The 20,189-nt window shown below is 36.0% G+C and overlaps 1 protein-coding gene, 2 non-coding genes and 1 pseudogene across 3 annotated transcripts in view; 3 read left to right on the plus strand and 1 right to left on the minus strand.

The window, feature by feature from the left end:
- Smyd3 (SET and MYND domain containing 3) overlaps window positions 1-20,189 on the minus strand; it is a 734,617-nt gene that overhangs the window by 242,575 nt on the left and 471,853 nt on the right. The window lies entirely within an intron of this gene.
- On the plus strand, window positions 4,631-4,771 carry LOC124962510 (U4 spliceosomal RNA). Its single transcript, XR_007104518.1, has one exon. It is a non-coding gene; the product is annotated as a U4 spliceosomal RNA (small nuclear RNA).
- LOC124962533 (U6 spliceosomal RNA) lies at window positions 7,677-7,783 on the plus strand. The gene has a single exon (XR_007104539.1). It is a non-coding gene; the product is annotated as a U6 spliceosomal RNA (small nuclear RNA).
- On the plus strand, window positions 14,959-16,384 carry LOC124961894 (histone deacetylase 1-like; annotated as a pseudogene).

The following is a 20,189-nucleotide window of genomic DNA, read 5'->3' on the forward strand; positions in this document are numbered from 1 at the left end:
AGAAAAGGAGAAGGTGAGCTGGGATCTGAGTTCCTGGCTAGACAGGGTTGGGGAATGAGTGAGAGAAGTGGGTACATCTGAGGAGGATGCCAACTCTATACTGTGCTGTTGAACCCTGTGAAGAACTGCTGGCAGGAGCATGACCTTGACCTTTTGAAGGAACATGGCAACCCTTAGTACTCATGCTGCAGAGTAACCCCACACCTCCCAGAGATCCATGCTCCTGCTGCCTGACCCATGCCACATGACCTAACCTTTATGAAGCTCCTGGTTACTCCATGAGTAAGGGAAGCTCCTGGTTACTAAACACACACACACACACACCCCAATATATACAGAGTATGAAGCATCCTAATGTTTTGGTCTTGAAAATAAAATCAGAAGCAATGTTTCTAGTAGAGTAAATACCCAACACCTTTCCAGGTCACTGCCTCAGGGTATATGTGTTAATTATCCGGTGGTCCTGTTTAAATTCTTCAATTCTAAATTAGGGCCTGAAAAAAAAAAAATCCACATACTGTCCAAATCTTTTTTGCTCCAAAATTAATAGAGTAAATATGTCTTTATTTTAGTGATCAAAACCTGGCATTTGCTACATTAGATTCCTACTCTGTAGCCCGTATTTGAGGAGCATATGCTTTCAGAATGGCATTGACTATATAAATGCCACCTTGTCACAAGCCTTCCAGCTAGATGTGTTCCCCGTAAGCTGCTATTCCTGACTTGAAGTAAATGGAAGGGAAGGAGGGTCACAGCACCCCCAGCACAGTTCCCAAGATGCCTCCTGTGCTGCTCACTAAATGAGCACTTTGACTGACTCCGAACAGCAGGACAGGACAGTCGTTTCATGAGGTGAGCTACTGGCAGACAGATGCATACGAATCACATTAATTGGAACCTCTTGTCACAGGATAGCAGCATTTCAATATCTCTGTGGATGCTTGTGTGCTACACATGGTATCTGGCAGGTGTAAGAATCTCATCTCTGATTGCCTATATTCCCAATCTACTTTCTTTGCCTATTTTCTTACTGCAAGCAATTATGGCTGAAAATCAGTTTGCAACATGCGCTCATCCATATTCAGTTCTTTCCACTTCAGGCAAATCTTGCCCAGAAAAAAAAAAATAAAAAGAGACAGATTTGAGAAATTCACATTTGTTCCTATATTTTGATCCTCTGATTGTCCAAATGTTTGCTTGTTGATAACATACAGCTTGCTCCATGTCAAAATAAATATTCAAAAGACACAGCTCCAAACAACTAAAGTATATATGTAAAGTGAACCAAAAGTTTCAACACTTCAGACTCACAGATTGGAGCAGCCTGAATTAGCTAGTACAATGCTAGGGCATTTTAAAAACAATGTTGAGGAATACAAAGATTTAAGAAACAGTACCTGGGACTAACACCAATAGGACAAGATTAAGAAATGGTTAAAGAAGGGATATAAATTTTCTCTGTACTCTTAACAATACAACTTAGTGTTAATTTCACAGGAGGACATAGTTTCCTCATTCTTTTTGTATGGCTTCATAGTATTCCACGAATGAATATAGCATCATTTATAAGACTAGTCCCCTATTGATGGATGTTTAGGTTATCTCTATTCTTTTCCTTTCAGAAAATAAGATGCAGTTAATAGACTTATATACTTGTTCCTTCATGCATTTGCAAAAATATTTGTATGATAAATTCCTATAAATATAATTGCTGTGTCAAAGTATATATGCATTTATCATTTTGAGGGACACTGTCTTTATACACACACACATATATATACCTATATAATACCTGTTTCCCTATAACACAGGATGCTATTAAATATTTTGCTCTTTGCCAAGCTAAGTAGTACAAGGTGACATTTTAGTAGTGTTTCATTTGCATTGCTTTTATTACACTGAATTGAGGTTATTGTCATCTGTATTCCAGGAGGCTGATTCCTGAAGACAGTATCACCTGGGTTTTCTTAGTTGGTAACTTCTGGGAGGCACCACTAGGAGACTGGAAGGTGGGAGGAGAAAGATAAAGGTATTTCTTTCCCATTTCTGTTTTTTTTTTTTTTTTTTTTTTCTTTTTCAATGTCAATTTCTCACAGTGGCTCCATGCTTCAATGATTATAGCCTCCTCTGTCCTCCCCCACTACAGTTCTCAATGAGTTCAATAACACCATTTTCTCTCTTTATGGCTCCAATCCCAAGGATTCTGTTGGCTTCCTGACCTTGCTGGTCTGGGACTGTCACACCATTCTGTCTTTGTCCCTGAATTCAATCCTGCCTCTATAGGTTAACCTTCATTTACATCTCCTCATTTGAACCATCTGAGGAGAATGTCTGTTTTTGTTTTGTTTTGCTGAGACACTAACATACCCTATCTCTTGCCTGTTTTTCTATTGGGTTGTTGATATTTTCATGTTGATTGATAATTAAAGCAGTTCATTTTTCTTTAGAGCAAGACTTGGCAAACTTTCCTGTAAAGGGCCAGACCATAAATATTTCTGGATTTGTGGGCCAAAAGATTTCTGTTGCAACTTCTTGATTCTGCCACCACTGGGTAAAAGCAGCCACAAACAATAAGCAAAAGAACAAGTGTGGTTGTGTTGTAATAAAACGTGATTTACAAAAACACGCAGCTGGCTCCAATGGGCTTTGACCTGTAGCTGCCAACCTCTGTGCTGGGAAAATTATTCTTTCTCTATGCAAATACTTTTCTTCCAGTTAGTGTTTAACATTCCTTATAGAGGTATTGTCATGCAAAGTTTTTTAGAATTTTTATTTTAACATAGTGCAATTTATCTGCTATTTATGGTTTCTAGTTTTTATGTTACACTTAGACAACAGAGTTAAGAAAACCACGAGAAAAGAAAGACCCATACCTTAAGTGAACCCATTAGTCCAGGTGTCTTCTTAATGAGACCACTACTCTGCCCTCTAAGACTTAATTAGTGAAAACTGTTTCTTAAGGAAAACCATCCATGGAAGAATAAAGCATAAACCAGAGTCACCCTGGCTACAGCAGAAGTTTCTACTCCCAAGGTATCCCAGGTATTCTCAGGTCATTTGATTCTAGACCTTAAAAACAACTTCTCTACTTAGTCTCTATTAAGGACTCCAGAAAAAAGTTCCCTACATCATATTGAAGTAAATATTCCAAAAAATTTCCATAATATGGAGGCCCACAGTACTGTTTGAAAATCAAACTAGGGCATACCCATCCCCAACATCTTCAACATCAGTGACAGGGTGACATCGGCTACACCTGGTGTTTCCATTTCAGTCCCACACTTTGATTCCTGCATGATTCTGCCCCAGGATTTAAAGTCTTCTAGGTTTAGTTTGTAGTGAATTTAGTTTTTGCCTTCTAGAAGTTAAAAATAAATATCTTTATAAAATTTTGTAGGTAGAAACAGGGAAAGTAAAACATTTCCAACTTAAATACCTATAATTTACATAAACTAGGGTAGGTTTTCTCTGGGAGAAAATTGGACATTCATTTCTTCACTGGAGGCTAGTTATTTAAAAGTCATAATGAGTTTTGCTTACTTTCTCCTGCAGACACAGTTATAGGTGAAGGAACAAACCACAGACTATAGAAATTCAGAGATTTCAGCATAGATTTGCATCCTAAGGAATACAAATAGCAATAGGCAATAGCAATTTGAAATTTCTCACCTGAGTTATTATAAAAAAGGATCCTTGAAATTGAAGCAGGCTGCTCTGTCCATAGCAGAACAAATTTATTCCTGTTTAGAAGTCCTTCTCTACATAGACATGCATATGCGAATTTATATTTTATTTATATGTTCATCCAGATGTAAACAGAGGTATACATATGCAGACATACACCTACTTCATCTCATTATGTTGTCTTTAGAATTCATATTAGAAAATGCATATTCATAAAGCCAACTTATAAAACTAAAGTGGTGAAGGTAAATATAAGCTTTGGGGGAGAAGAAAGACATGGCTCAACATCTAGGACAACATCTATGATGATCTCAGGCAGCCTCTGAAATGCAACCATGTTGTTACTATTCCAGAATTCCTCAAACTGACACAATCTGGTCAGTCTTCAAGTCTCCATTTACTAATTGATTCAATAAATTCTACCAAGCATCTAATGTGCAAAAAGGTCACTTGGGATTAAGAGTACTTGTAACTGGTGACAGTGTAGTTGAGTCAAAGAGCATTTATGTGGAGGTAAAGAAAGCTGAGCCATCAAAACAGATGACACCATAGGAATTTTCTCAATTGATTAGGTCATGTTGTATGGGAGGTAAGGCCAAGGTTCACTTCTCTCTTTGCCAATTACTTTTATTATATTTCAAAGACACAGGCCAAACCTGAGAGCTCACAACAGTCCATTACATTAAAAGAGATATGAGAGGTTGGGGATGTGGTTCAGTGGTACAGTTTGCCTGGCATGCACAAGGCCCTGGGTCTGATTCCCAGTATAACAACAAAAATAAATGAACAAATAAGAGAAAGGAGAAGAAAAGAGTGGTTGAGCCTCAATTCATTCCAAGTTCTGGCAAAGTAACAACATCAATTCAGGGTCAATGTCACTGTCTCAATATAAGTTATACATAATGTCCAATGTGATCTGTGACTGTCTCAAATTAAGACACTTTTCAGTTTTGCACAGTGGCAGCATCGTAGCCAATGAGGTTTATCTGAGGTGCGATTATTGCTAATTGAAAACTTTTCCCAATACCCCGCCGTGACGACCTGCAATATAGTCGGCATTGGCAATTTTTGACAGTCTCTACGGAGACTGAATTAAAAAAAAAAAAAAGAAGAAGAAGAAGACACTTCTCCTGGGTAGTATTAAACTGAATTTATTCAGTCAACCTTACAAGATCCTACAATGAAAGAGTGTTTGCTTTTGGCATCAATGTATTCTAATGTTTAATGCAGTGCTCTTTTGGATGTTTGCTGTACCATATTCTCAATCGGACTATTATTAACATACAAAGATTAAAATGCATTTATTGATAAGTGGAATTAATTAGCTCCAAGAAGAGGAATTAAAGAAACAACAAAACTACTGAGAGAAAAGCTTCCTGTCACTGACACCCCACCATCCCAGCTTTTTTATAAATCACCTCCTGTGCTTCACAACCATAAATATAAGAATTGCTGCTGTTCATCTTTTTTCTTATACAAGTATGATCTTGGGCTTGGAATGGCATTGACCCAGTGTTTCACTTCTCAAAAGAAATACCCCAATAAAGCTGACACTGCCCTCTGAACATTGCTTTTTGGTAGGAATTTGCTAAATTATCCAAAATCCAGCCCCCAAAGAGAAACACCACCTGCATGTAGTAATGCTGGGATAAATTCTTCTGGTGTCAAGGTTCTCAACTGGCTTGTGCTAAACCTGTAGATATATACCCAGTTCCCCAGAACCTCCTCTCAGGTCCAACAGATGGAAAAGGGGGCACTAAGGAAGAGGAATCCATTTTGAGGATTCCCTTTCTCCTGGCAGAAGCCAGCAAGAATCTATATGACCTCACCAGGATGACTGGCTAAGTTCCTATATCCTCTTTCATTTGAAATATGGATTTCATGTTAAAATATTTTGAAAATTCCTGTACTCTTAGGAAAGCTCCTATAGAGCTCTAAAATATTGTGGTCTGTACTTCACTGATTCTACTGCATCTTAATGTTTACTGCTTGGAATTCTGTTTGAAAATCATGCAAAATATTGCACAAATGGCAAACAACTGGAAGACAGATGGTTTTTCTCTCTGAAGTATAATTGTTAAGGAACTCCATGGTAGGACAAACATAGGAACACCTATCACCCTGAAGGTGGGAATAAACTCCCACAAAGTGAAAAAATTTGATGTTCTTCACTCTTTCTCCCCAGTGTGTTTTTCAAAACAAATATCAATACCAAATATCAAAAGACAAAACTCTGCAACTGTTGAAATTAACAGAACATCTTTCTAGAATACTAATACTAAAATTTGTGATTTCTAATCTAAGTTTATGATTAGCTTATTCAGAGTTGAATTTTTCTTTCAGAGAGGAGTATACCCTGGTGTCTGTGTACATATCCATGTGTTGCCAGGGCCCCAAGCATGCACATAGTTAAGTCTCAAATCTGTGCGGCACCTACTCTCTAAATAAGGAATCCTAAAGGCAGAGAAATCAAGCTATTCATACTCACAGTGCAATATACTGCATGTATCAAAAAAATTATCAGTTCTAGTTGTGGAAGAGAATTAGGTTATAACCTCTTTCATAGTGAATTCAGACAGAGTTATACCTAACTCAATCTAGATAGGATATAATCTTTATATCAGAAAAAAAGTATAACCAAAAACATATGCTTTAATCATAATTTACATGGTCTAGATAAAACTAACAATAAGAACAGCCATTGTTATCTGAGCTAACTTATGAGGTATTTTGGGCAAACTTTCTCTGACACCTTCCACCACAAGGCTGGTTTTATTCGACTCATTCACAGCTGAAGAAACTGGGTCCAAAAGAAATCTGTCCTGGGTCTTACAACTGATAACTCTGAGAATGTGACCCCCTAAGTCCATGTGATTCCAATGCCTGTGTTCAAACTACAAAAAGCTATACATTCTGGAATGCACAGTCAGAAAGAAAATAGGTAGTCACTTCCCTCTAAACTCTGCCATTACATAGATCATCCACTGCACTTCTGGCCTTCATCAGAGCTAATATTTATAAGATCATGACCTGTATTCACAGATATATAGTAAATATTGTGACAGTTGAGAAAAATTAAGATAAATAAATTAATATGCAAGAAAAAATGTAGAGTACAGTGGAATTCATAGGCAATTTACCAGAATATAATAAGGAGAGAGAGATGCTGAGGCAGGAGAATTACAAGTTCAAGGCCAGTCTGAGCAACTTAGTGAGACCCCATCTCAAAATTTTTATTTTATTTTTTTAAATTTATTTGTATTATAAACAAATGGGATACATGTTGTTTCTGTTTATACATGAAGTAAAGACATATCATTTGTGTAATATTACATTTATATAGGATAAATGGTGTTTGATTCATTCTGTTATTTTTTCCTTCCCCCCACCCCTCCCACCCCTCTTATCCCTCTATACAGTCCCTCCTTCCTCCATTCTTGCCCCCCTCCTACCCCCCATTATGTGTCATCATCCGCTTATCAGCGAGATCATTCGTCCTTTGGTTTTTTTTTGAGATTGGCTTATCTCACTTAGCATGATATTCTCCAATTTCATCCATTTGCCTGCAAATGACATAATTTTATTATTCTTTATGGCTGAGTAATATTCCATTGTATATATATACCACAGTTTCTTTATTCATTCATCAACTGAAGGACATCTAGGTTGGTTCCACAATCTGGCTATTGTGAATTGAGCAGCTATGAACATCGATGTGGCTGTATCTCTGTAGTATGCTGATTTTAAGTCCTTTGGGTATAGGCCAAGGAGTGGGATAGCTCGGTCAAATGGTGCCCATCTCAAAATTTAAAAAATTCAAAAAGAACTGAGGGTGTAGCTCAGTGGTGAAGTACCCCTGGGTTCAATCCCCAATACCAAAAATATAAATAAATAAAGGGCTGGGGTGTAGCTCAGTGGTAGAGTGTTTCCTAGTGTGCACAAGGTCCTGGGTTCAATACCTAGCACTACAATTTTTAAAATAACCATATACTGTGCTCACTTTGGCAGCACATATACTAAAATTGAAATGGTACAGAGAAGATTAACATGGTCCCTGTACAAGCAGGATATTCAAATTTATAAAGTTGTCAACATTTTTGTTACAGTTAGAAGCAAGAAGTACTGGTGTGCTGTTGCACAGGAGTATGACTACAGATAACAATAAGGAACTGTAAATTTCAAAAAGAAGAAAATAACTGGAAAGTTTTCACCATAAAAATGATTAAATGTTCAAGGAGATAAGTGTTTAAACTCATTTAAATATTAAACAATACATACATATATCAAAACATCACATCACCCCATTAAATATGTACAATTTTTAAATATTGGTTAACAAGTTAATTTAAATTTGTAAAAAGAACCACACACTCAGACAAACTATAAATTCCTAACTGCAAATTAAGCAACAAGGAGCATGGCGGCTTCAACTGATGCACATTTCAAACCATAAAATATTCCACGGTAATTGAATTTTTGTTCTTTGTGAATAGTGTTCAATTATCTACTCATACTAAATGATTTAACATTATCAATGAACCAGTTCTACAATAGGCACCTTAATGTCTTAAGTTAAATGTTTTTCCTATCCCTCAAGAAGAAAATGAAGCTACATTCATCTATCATTCACTTATGCTGTTTCCTTTGCATAGAAACCCTTTCTTCCCTTTTCTGGCAATTTATTTCTTCCTTTATCTTAAAGACTGAGCCCCAAACTCAATTGTTAAAAGCTTTCCTAAACTCCATTCAGTTTGTCTTTCCCTCCCGTCCCCAGGAACTCTACATTTACCTTTATCAGTCTTAAACCACCTATTTCCCTTGCTTTCCTTTTGCTGGATTAAGTTCTTTCAGGCTATCTCTGGGGCTCTGAATGGTACCTGCTCTATTAATAAATCGTTCTGTGGGATAAATGAAAAATCTCATGGATGGAATGACCAAATAAAATTTACAATCTGCATGGGGAAGTTTTTCTATCATTCTCCTTCCTGCTTTATCCCCAAACTTAACTATATACAAATAAACACATGCCATCATACACACACACACACACACACACACACACACACATACACACCACATTCATTCTGTCTAGTCCACAGAGTAACTGCCTCCACTATCTTTAATGTCAAAATTAGACAAAGGAAAATAAAAAAAATTGAGGTTTTCTCGTAATTCACAAAAAGTACATAATATACCAAAGTCTTGCCATGCATTGTGGTCATTTGATTAAACAAATATTCCCTAAGCACACATTACTATGTAAAGAACTACAAGCAGAAATTTAGACACTCATGTATTCTACACACAAAATGCTTGAATTCACCAGATACCCAGAAAAGAAAAGTTGTACTGCACATATTTAAATTATATCTTGGAATAGGAACAACATTACCAAAACAACAATTATTTTAATTTTGGGGATGGCCTGAAATACAGGAACTAACTCAATAGGATACAAGTGTGGTTAATTCTTTGGACAGATAATAGGGACAAAAAATAAACACACATGTTCTCCTGCAGGGCACAAGTTTGTGAGGAAGAATCAGGGTAGACTTGGAGTGAGATACTGGTTGATAATTTGATAAACGCTGTTTACCTTTAAAATGTGATTAAACAGCATTTATAATGAACATGCTTAGAAAATGATGAATAATGTATCATATGTGCAGTAAGGATAATGGAAAGTGATTGTCTGCGGGGGTAGTTTTTCCCTGGCACTGGCCCAAAGCCATTACAGTGTGTTTTCCCATTTCTTATGAACACTGGAGTTAGAACTCTGCCAGAGGCAAAAATCTTGAGTACAGAGTAGACTACAGAAATATTCCCACCCACAATTTCTAGGACCTTCAGGTAAAGGCAAACCGGTTTGAACACTCATTTAGGAAAAGCCAGCATTAACTATCACTGATGCAGTATCCTTAGTGGTTCCTGATGAGATGAGGAAGTCCTTCTTGGTGTACTTGGCTTTTCTCCTAGACTTCAACGAGGGTCTTTTGTAACATGTTTCGTCCAAGACTTAATGGTAAAAATGGAAAGAAATCATTCCACAAAATAACATCTATTCAAGTTTTCTTCTAATTCAATAGTATCATAAATAATTAAATGCACACCTAATCTGGGCTGATTCACAGTGTATATGTCTAAATTAAGGGGAGTTCATTGTGCTGGAAAAATTGCACTATTTGGATTAAATTTTTAAGCACAAATTATGACTCATGGTTCAATTTATAGGAGATAACTTAGGAAAGTCCATATCCATATATACTGACCTGAGCACGTTCTGGATGAATACACTGGTGTTCATATTACAATAAAACTTAGAACTCCATGTGAAACAGAAATATTAGAATCTCTACTTTGCATTCAGAGAAATGTACACAAGCCAGTTGACAATGCCAGTATAAAAGAATTCATATAAATGGGTAGTATAGAGTCAAAATTTGTAAGTACACAAAAATAGAACTAATTTAGAGAAGAATGGGGCTCTGTCTCATGCTTCGCAGACAGATTAGAGGTCACGGGTCACTGAGAACAAAGCACAAGCACACTAATGTCCAGTCTTCTTCACAGGACATAATTTTATAAAGAATTCCCTACTCTGAGCAAGGATGCTGAAGAGGTAATGAGGTCTCGTATTTACATGTAACAACAAAGGAGATCAATAAAGAAGTCTAGTAAAAATACTTAAACAGAAAAGATGAAGGCTGCTTAAATATGATAAGGACAATTTAGTAAAATTCAATACCAAATATAATGCAAAGTTGTAAAATGTTAAAGCCATTTTTATTAAAATGAGAAGTTTTACAAGGGTAACTATCATTAACTGTTTTAAATATTGCTTTGAAGGCTCTGCCTAAGAAGAAATTACTTAAAATATATATCATATGTATATATACATATATATGAAGCAAGTATCTTCACTTGCAGATAAAATTATATACTTTGAAAATCAAACTGTAATAAAAATACTAAAACTAATAAGCAAATTTATTCGGATGAATAATGAAAACAATTATGTAAAAATCACTACCTTTATACTAAAATAAATAGGTAGCAATTCAAATGAAAAATAAAAAGTAGCAGTACATAAATAGGATAAATTTAACAAAAATATAACTTCAACATGAAAAAAATTAGGTATGATTGAAGAACATAAAAAATACATGAACAAATAGACAACACATGTTCCTATAGAGGAGACTAACCTCCAGTTCTAGTTGCAGACCACAGGTATCCTGACAATAAATTGCCCTCATGTGTGTGTGGTGTGACTTTAGTGAGTCTTTCATTTGCAAAGTCTGAAAAGCATTCAGTAGGTACTTAATAAAAGTTAGCTGAATTGAGCTAGAACTCTACCTATTACGTTAATTGAGAAGCAAATTAACACTTAATGTAAAATGGGCAGAAGACATAAAGCCACACTGTAAATTAACATTTTCTAATATATAAGCCTATGACCTTCCTCTCACACCTACTCAATGAATGGCTCACAAATTCTTGGGAGAAGTTAGGCAATGCATAACCCATATAAAAGTTTCAGAAATTAATTACCACTTAAATATCTCACTGGCAAATACTGGCCTCAAACAAGATAAACCACACGAATTTTCAGATAAAAGGAGTATATATTGGACAACATCAAATAGAAGTTGATTGTAATATCAGTACAGAAAACAATATTAGAAAGCAAGTAGTCAATGTTTTAATACAAGTAACAAACAGCTTTTCACAGAGCATAGATTATAGCCATAAATTATAAGGCAGTATTCTTTTCATTTCAAAATGAAAGATCAGAGGTTCACTGTAGGCTTTCATTAGACCCAGACTCAGGTCCAGAATTTTCTTTCTTTCTCTAATTAAGAGCATCATCTGAAGGTCCTGAAGTAGTAGCCCCATTATGATCTGCAGCCAGGTAGGCTCAGTATAAAAGATATGCAGGTAAACACGCATGCATGTGTGCACACACACATACACACACACAGAGACACATTTCATAGAGATAATTTTTGCTATGAAGTCAGAGAATGAATGTACCATACACTTGTCAAGACAGTGACTAGATAAAGAAGAGGCATAATGCATAGGAAACTGGACAAAAGATGAGGATCTCAAAGTCATGCCAGATTGGGTCTCTGTTCACCTAGAATAATCTAAGATAGGCAGATCTACCTAGAGGAACAATCTTAATCACTATTGATGAAGGGAGCAAAGACATGTATGAAGAAGTGGTTTTGAGTGTCAGGTCCAATGTACAGACTCAAAAAGAGCAATAGGAATTCCTAGGCTACACATGAAGATAAGGAGTTGGGTGATATGACCATAGCAAATTGGGTCTTTGTAACTAATTAAGAATGGAAACTGTGAACACTGAGAGGTTGTTGCAGGCTTTTTGTTATGTTGTACAGTTGCATGGTGTGTCTATATGATTACATAGTTTCACACATGTATGTAAACAAACCAGGAAGCAGCAAGAGAGGAACTGGTTTCATGACTTAAAGGAGTTGGGTAAAACTAATGTTTCAACTAAATTTTAACTATGAAATTACATTTAATGTTGCATATTGAGTAACAACTCAGAATTGCTTAGAACCAAGAAGTAAACAGACAAAATAAATTGTCCAATTAGAGAGAAAACATAAAAGTCATTAGGATTATATAATCAGAGCTACAAGAATGAGCACATTGAAGACCACAAACACACCTTCATTCAGAAATAGAAACTTATGAAGAGAAAGATATTTCAAGTACAATACTTTGGAAGGACAGGATTTTTTTTTTTTTTTTGCTAACCACAGCTTAATATTAATTTTTAAAAATATGACAGGTAGGGAATCACACAAAAGTTGGTCATAATCTAAAACAGAAGAAAATTACTCTTAAATCTTTGCATAAATGATGTGACTAAGACTAACACGAGTCACTTTCCCTTTGCTAATCCATTTCTAGCTTAGATACTTATCACTGATGCTGGAAAAATTAGCAGTTAAACTGAAGGCCATAAAACTAATTTCTCCTATAGTATTAAAAAAACACAGCAAGGAAAATGTAATTTCATCTTTCTTGACCTAGATCATGCCAATTACTTTAGATGTTTTATTTCCCATATGTATCAGAATACCATTCTCTAATGGTACTCTCTCTAAACAACAAACTTCTCTTATTAATTATTCTGAACACTACATGCACATAGAAGTGAGCAAAATTGGAAGGAAGAACTTTCCGAAAATAAATGACCAACTAAATCAGAAAGGCAGATCTGAATTTTTATTTTCATCAGGCACTGTTGGCATGATCACAAAATTTAAAAGACCCAAATGATTCTGCATAAATCTAGCTCATCATCTTTCTTATAAAAAGTCCAGCTTTAATGAAGTCCATAATGATCTGGATAAAATGCATTTAATTAGATTATAAACTGCAACATAAAACAGCTGCACCATGCCTTTTAACATTTTCCTCTCTGAAGATCTGAGGATTGAAAAAGGGGTTATAAAATAGCCCATTCATTTTTCTTGTCTTTTAAAAGGAGGAGGAAAGAACCATTAGGCACAACTAAAGTTCCAGACAACTTTTATCTGGTGAAATCCAAGTCTGCCATATTGTGAGACCTCACACAAGGGCATGATGATGGTGTCAGGTGATTACACAACTCCAGGGAATTCTAATGATTCCTTATGTAATGCTGGTTATATAAGACATATTTATGCTTTATGGTATCTAAATAAGACACAAGAGAGAAAAAACCTAAGACAAATTAAAATGTATTTCAGAGATAATCCCAACATGATTTTTTAATAATAAGTTCACTGTGAATCTAAGATGATGAACTAAAGATCAAGCTATTCACCCACAGATGTATTTATTCACTCAGACAGGTCCTTTATTTAATTTTGGTTGCAGGAAAATAGGAGGTAAGAAACAGGCATATAACAATGGCTTAGTTTCTCATATCTGTACCTACGTGTGTACCAAATGTATTATCTTGACTAACTAGAGATGAAGAGCCCAGCCTCTGGAGTGAGTAAATCTCTTCTGCATCCTAGTTGCAACACTTATTAGCCCTGTGACTCAGTTGCAATATGGACACACAGTAAAAACAGTACATTTTTATAGGGTAATTATGTTGGATTAAGTGAAAAGTATTTAGGATTTGGTCTGGCCTACAGTAGGTGTTCAAAAAATTAAATCAAAATCCAGAAAGACAAGCATATTTAGGAGAAATTAAATAACCTCTCTAAATAAATGTAGAGATATACCATGTTCATAGACCGGAAGATTTAATAGTTCAATGTCAAAACTCACCTAAGTGATCTATAATCAAAACTATTACAATCAAAATAACAGCAAGCTTTATAAAAAAGACTATTGAGCTGATTCTAAAATTTATATAAAAGGAAAATAGCCAAATCAAAATTTTTTTTAAAAAAGAAAAAGTTATAGAGCATTCACTACTTGATTTCAAACTTACCAAAAAGCTACCCTAATCAAGATGGTGTGGCATTAAAGAAAGAATTAAATACAGAATCCAGAAACAAATCTATACAAATATTATATTAGTCAGTTTTTCATAGTTATAAACAAAACACCTAACAAGAACAACTTAGAGGATGAAAAGTTTATTCTGAGCTCATAGTTTCAGAGATTTAACCCATGGTAAACTGACTCCATCCCTCTGGGCACAAGGTTAGGAAGAACATTATGACAGAAGGGCATGACAGAGGAAAATTTCTCACCTCATGGCAGCTGAGAAGCAGAGAGTGAGGGGTAGGGGCCACAGGGAAGATGAACTTTTCATAGCACCCTGCTAGTCACACACCCCGGCTACCCATGCCCCAACTACCTACAGTTACTATCTCGTTAGTCCATTCAAACTAGGATGACTGATTAGATTACAGCTCATATAAGTTGCTCATTTTACTTCCTGCATTAACAAAGCAGATTTGGGGGAACACCCCATATCTAAAACATAACAAATATGGTCAATTGATTTCAATCAAAAATGCATAACATAATTCAATGGGGAAAAGAAAGTGTCTTCAACCAATGATGCCAGAGCAACTGGATACCTGAATGATAAGTGAGTAACAGCTCTGATCGCACGTCATATTCAAAAGTTAATTGAAAAATGGATTATAAATCTGAATGAACAAGCTAAACACAAAACTCTTAGAGGAGAATCTTTGTGACTTCCCAAAAGAAAATAGTTCTTAAATAAAACGAAAAACAGGGAAGGGCAGATGGATAGACTGATGAGAGGGTCAAGAGGTAAGCAGTATGGCATATGCTCAGGGTACCAGGACAAAAAGTCTGCTATACTATGATGGAGATGTTGGGAAGTTACTACCATGGACAAGGCCACCCAAAGAAACCTCACTGAATCTGCATGACTCTTTTTTTATGTAGGTTCATACCATTCATGTAATCATACATGTACATTGGATAATTATGTCTGCCTCATTCCACCATTTTTCATACCCCCTTACCTCTTGCATGACTTTTAGTGTGCTATTATAGTCTCCACTGAAAAATGGAAATGTATCACCCTCACAAAGCCAATGCTGAGGAGGTGACCAAGTTCCACAGCAAAAACTACATCAAATTCTTATGCTTCATCTGTCCAGATAGGTCCAAGATGGCCATCAGATGCAGAAGTTCTATGCTGGTGAACATTGTTCAGTATCTGATAGCCCATTTGAGTTCTGACAGGTGGCTCCATGTCAAGTGCTGTGAAACTTAATAGGCAGCAGAGGACATCACTGTGAACTGAACCTGGGCCTTCAGCATGCAAACAACTCACAGATATCTGGCTCCTGTTAGGTTAACAATATCATCATATCATCATGGTCATCTAGGAGCTGCTAACGCACCACCAGAGGTTGCTATATATTGACACTGATATTCACCATGGCAATGGATGGAAGAGGTCTTCCACAGCACAGACCCACTCATAACTGTGACCCTTCATAAACAGAAACAGTACTTCCCTGGAATTGGGGACTCTGTGGAGTACTGGAACTGGCAAAGTCCAGTGCTATAACTACCAGCTCCAAGATGGGCTTGATGTTGAGTCATATGAGGTCATTTTCAGGTTGGTCACAACCAAAGTAATGAAGGTATTCCAACCTAATGTGGTGGTCTTACCATGTGACTCAGACTTCCTGTCTGAGGAACAGTTAGGTTGCTTTTATCTGGCCATCAAAGTATATGCCATGTGTGTGGAATCTGTCAAGAGCTTCAACCTGTCTGTGCTGACACTGCAAGTGGGTGCTGGACATACTTAACAATTGTGGCCCTGGACATAGAGATCTCCAATGAGCTTCTATACAACAGCTAATTCAAAAATACTGTACACCAGATTTTAAGCTTCATATCTGTCTTTCCAACTTGACTGAACAGAATACTAATGAATATCTGGAAAAGATCAAATAGCAGCTATCTAAGAACCTGAGAATGCTGACCCAGAGGAGAGTGGCAAAGAGGAGGAAAGATACCCTGACAAGTTACCTTGATCTCTTCCTCTGACTAAAAAAAAAAAAGGAAAAAGGAAAAAAAAAAAAAAAAAAAAACTGCCTGTGAGGAAGAGCCCTTAGACTCTGATGAGGAGGGAGAGGTTGACCACAAAAACTCTTCTAAATTCAAAAAAGCCAAGACAGTCAGGCAGGTGATGCACACCTTCAATCCCAGAGGCTCAGGAGCCTAAGGCAGAAGGATCATAAGTTCAAACCCAGTCTTAGCAATTAGTGAGAACATAGTACCTATGTTCATGTAACCTTTATTTTCCCCAGTAATGGCCCCCCAAAATAACAGTAGTGATGCTGGCAATTTGGATAAGAGAATCCATAAAGTGCTTACTTTAAGTAAAAGGGTGAAACTATAATAAGATATCTGACAGACTACATCCACATAACTTTTATTGTGATATATAGTTAAAATTGTTCTATTTTATTATGGTAGCTGTTAGCCTCTTCTTGTGCCTAATTAATAAATTAAGCTTCATTATAGGTATGTATAGAAAAAACATAGTTCATATGGGGTTTTGTACTACTATACTTCAGACATGCCCTGGGGGTTTTCCAGGTAGCCCCTGTGGATCTTGAAAGGCATCCCCTACGAAAAAGGGAGAACCACTGCATTCAAAGGGCCACTATTATGCATATGCAATGAAGCTCAGCATCAGTAATCATTAGGGAAATGCAAACCCAAACTATAAGATACTTCATGTTCATTAGGATAACTATTATTCAAAACAACAGAAAACAACAAATGATGGTAGGGACACAGAAAAAGTAGAACCTTTGTGCATTGCCGATGGTTACGTAAAATGGGACTGCTGCTATGGGAAATAGTCTGGACATTCCTTTAAAAATGAATCACAGAATTACTGTATTCTGGGGCAATTCCACTTCTGCATATAAAACCAAAGGAACGGAAAGCAGAGACTCAATCAAATATCAGCAAAACAATGTTCACAGAAGCACTAGTCACAACAGTCAAAAGGTAGAAATAATCCAAATACTATCTGTCAACAAATGGATGAATAAAATGTGATATATGGATATACATACAACCTCAAAAATAAAGCAATTTATGATAAACACCATAATGATAAACTCTGAAGATATTATGGTAGGTTAAAAAAGACAGACACAAAAGGACGGATATGATTCCACCTATATGAGATACCTAAAATAGTTAAAGTCTCAGAGATAAAAGATAGAATTGTGGTTGCCAGAGGCTGGAGTGAGGAATGGGGAATGACTATTGAATGGATTTAAAGTTTCTATTTCAAGCAGTTCTGGATATCAGTGGGAGTGGTGGTTCTATGACAATATACATATGCCCCAAACTAAAATGTTTACTTAAAAATGGTTAAAATGGCAAGGGTCATGTTATATATATTTTACCAAAATTGAAAAAATTAGTATAAATATGGGTGCAGTGGCTTGTACCTGTAGTTCAAACTATTAGGGAGGATAAAACAGCAAGGCTGCTTGAGCTCAGGGGTTCAGGATCAGCCTTGGCAACATAGCAAGACCCCACGTCAAAACAAAACAGAATAAAACAAAACAACATCCTAAATAGCACAGGGAATCTTCCAAATCTTCTAAGAGTAATGGAAATATTCTGTGTCTTAATCGTGACTGTGTGGTTTCAAGGGTGTGTGAAACTGTCAAAACTCATCCAATTAAATAGATTCATTTAATTGTATAAAATTATTGCTCAATAAAGTTGATGAGGGAAAAAAAAGACACCAGCAAATTAGCAAGAATATAATTTATGTCTCTCCTCCCTGCCTTCTCTTATTTCATCTTACCAAGTCTACTAGTTTTCTTTTCATTGGGAAGAAAAGAAAGTGAAAAAGAGAAAAACTCATTTGTTCAATAAATTAAAGAAAATCAATTTCATCTGTTATTCCAGTAGCAGTATTACAGGTTTATGGATGAGAAAACTGAGGTTTGGCATGGTGAAGTAACTTATCTAGGTCACATAGAGTAAATGATGAAGCTCAGTTTGTCACCACCATCTGTGGCTAGAAGTCTTCACAGATGTGCATGGCTGAAACTTTCTTCCTGTAATTTCACAAAGCCTATAAACACCAGGGGAAATAACGACAGGCAAAGTCCTGAGAATTGTGCATGATCAGTCAAAATAACATTGAAAAATAGACACTTCCATTCACATTCAAGGACCTCTTGCAAAGCATTCCCAAACTTTTGTCTTTAGAAATTTCTCCTTCACTCAACAGTTGAATGTAGAGATTAAGAGGAGCTCACACTCCTAAGTCACACTGCAGTTTCCCACCCTCGTGCTACACTTCCTATGATCTCTTCTTATCTGTTTTCCAACTGCTAAATTGAGATTATAACTGCATCTACCTCAAAGGGCTTTTGTGATGAAAAAAAAAAATTAAACAATGGATATAAGTAGAATTACATGCAAAAAAAAAGAAAGAAAGAAAAAGAAAAAGCTAGTTAGTTTTCTTAGGTAGTAGTTTGGATTCCCAGATGTTTTCCTTCCTTCCCTCCTCCCATCCTCTCTCCCTTCAAATACATTACTGTTCCTCAAATATAGTTGTTGCATTAAAAATGTATAATGGATACAGATGGCAAATAAGCATATGAAAAGACATTCGACATCATATGTTATCAGTGAAATGCAAATTAAAACAATGAGATATCATTACATGCCTATTAGAATGACCAAAATCTAGAACACTGAAAACACCAAAGCTGGTGAGGATGTGGGGCAACAGAAACTACTTCACTGCTGGTGGGAATGCAAAATGGTACAACCGCTTTGGAAGAGTTTAGTGGTTTCTCACACAATGAAATGTACTTTTTCCCCATGATCTGGCAGTCTCACTCCTTGCTATTTACCTAAGAGTTGAAAACTCATTTCTACACAGAAATCTGCATGTGAATGTTTATAGCAACTTTATTCCTAATTGCTAATACCTGGAAGCAACAAAGATGTCTTTCAGTAAGTGAATGGATAAAAAACCATGATAAAATAAAGTGTCAAGCTATGAAAGGACCTGAAGGAACATTAAATGCATATGACTAGGTGAAAGAAAACAATCTAAAAGGCTATCCAACTATTATGATATTCTGGAAAAGATAAAACTATGGAGACAGCAGCAAGATTGATGTTTACCAGAGATTATAGGGGAAGCAGATGAACAGATGGGAGTACGAAGGATATTTAGGGTAGTCAAACTATTGTATATGATAATACAATGGTGGATATATGTCAACATACATCTGTCCCACACAGAATTTACAACACCAAGAGTGAATGCTAAGGTAAACTATGGACTTCAGGTGATAGTACTGTCAGTACAGTTTTATCAATGGTAACAAATGTACCACTGGGAGTGGTTTGATAATGGAGGAGGCTCTGCATGCATGGGGCAGATATGTCAAATCTCTATACCTTCTTTTCAGTTTTGTTGTGAACCTAAAATCTCTCAAAAATATCTTTTAAAAAATATGTAGATGAAATTATGAATGATGAATGTAAATCCCAGGCAGTAACCTGAAGCAGTACATTATCTTATGAAATAATAAATGATTCATTTATCTTTGGCAGAATTGGGCCTTTCCCCTGCCTTTTTCTTTCTAGGGAAATAAAAATTTTACACTTTTTCAAACACTTGGAAGATTCCCTTTGAAAAGCCAGAATGAGGAAGCTCGAGGAAGCCTTTTTATAGCCAAGTATAACAGCTGGCAGTCTGAAGGACTGCATAAAAACATTTTGCTGTTCTACAGAACTTAAAATGTAGGAGCTCAGGAAAGCAAAACTATTATTATCAAGGAAACAAAAATTGTTGGAAATTTTCAAAATTACATAGTACCAAGAAGGACTTTAAAGTGTAATAAAAATAACATATCAATTGTGTTTCTTACAGTTAACAAAAATGTGTCTACTTACCTACCCGTGACTATATTGCTAATGAACTTCAAAATCACTAGTGGTAAAAGTCAATGACAAAGGCACTGAATCCT

Source organism: Sciurus carolinensis, chromosome 12 (genome assembly GCF_902686445.1).
Source record: "Sciurus carolinensis chromosome 12, mSciCar1.2, whole genome shotgun sequence".
NCBI lineage: Eukaryota > Metazoa > Chordata > Mammalia > Rodentia > Sciuridae > Sciurus > Sciurus carolinensis.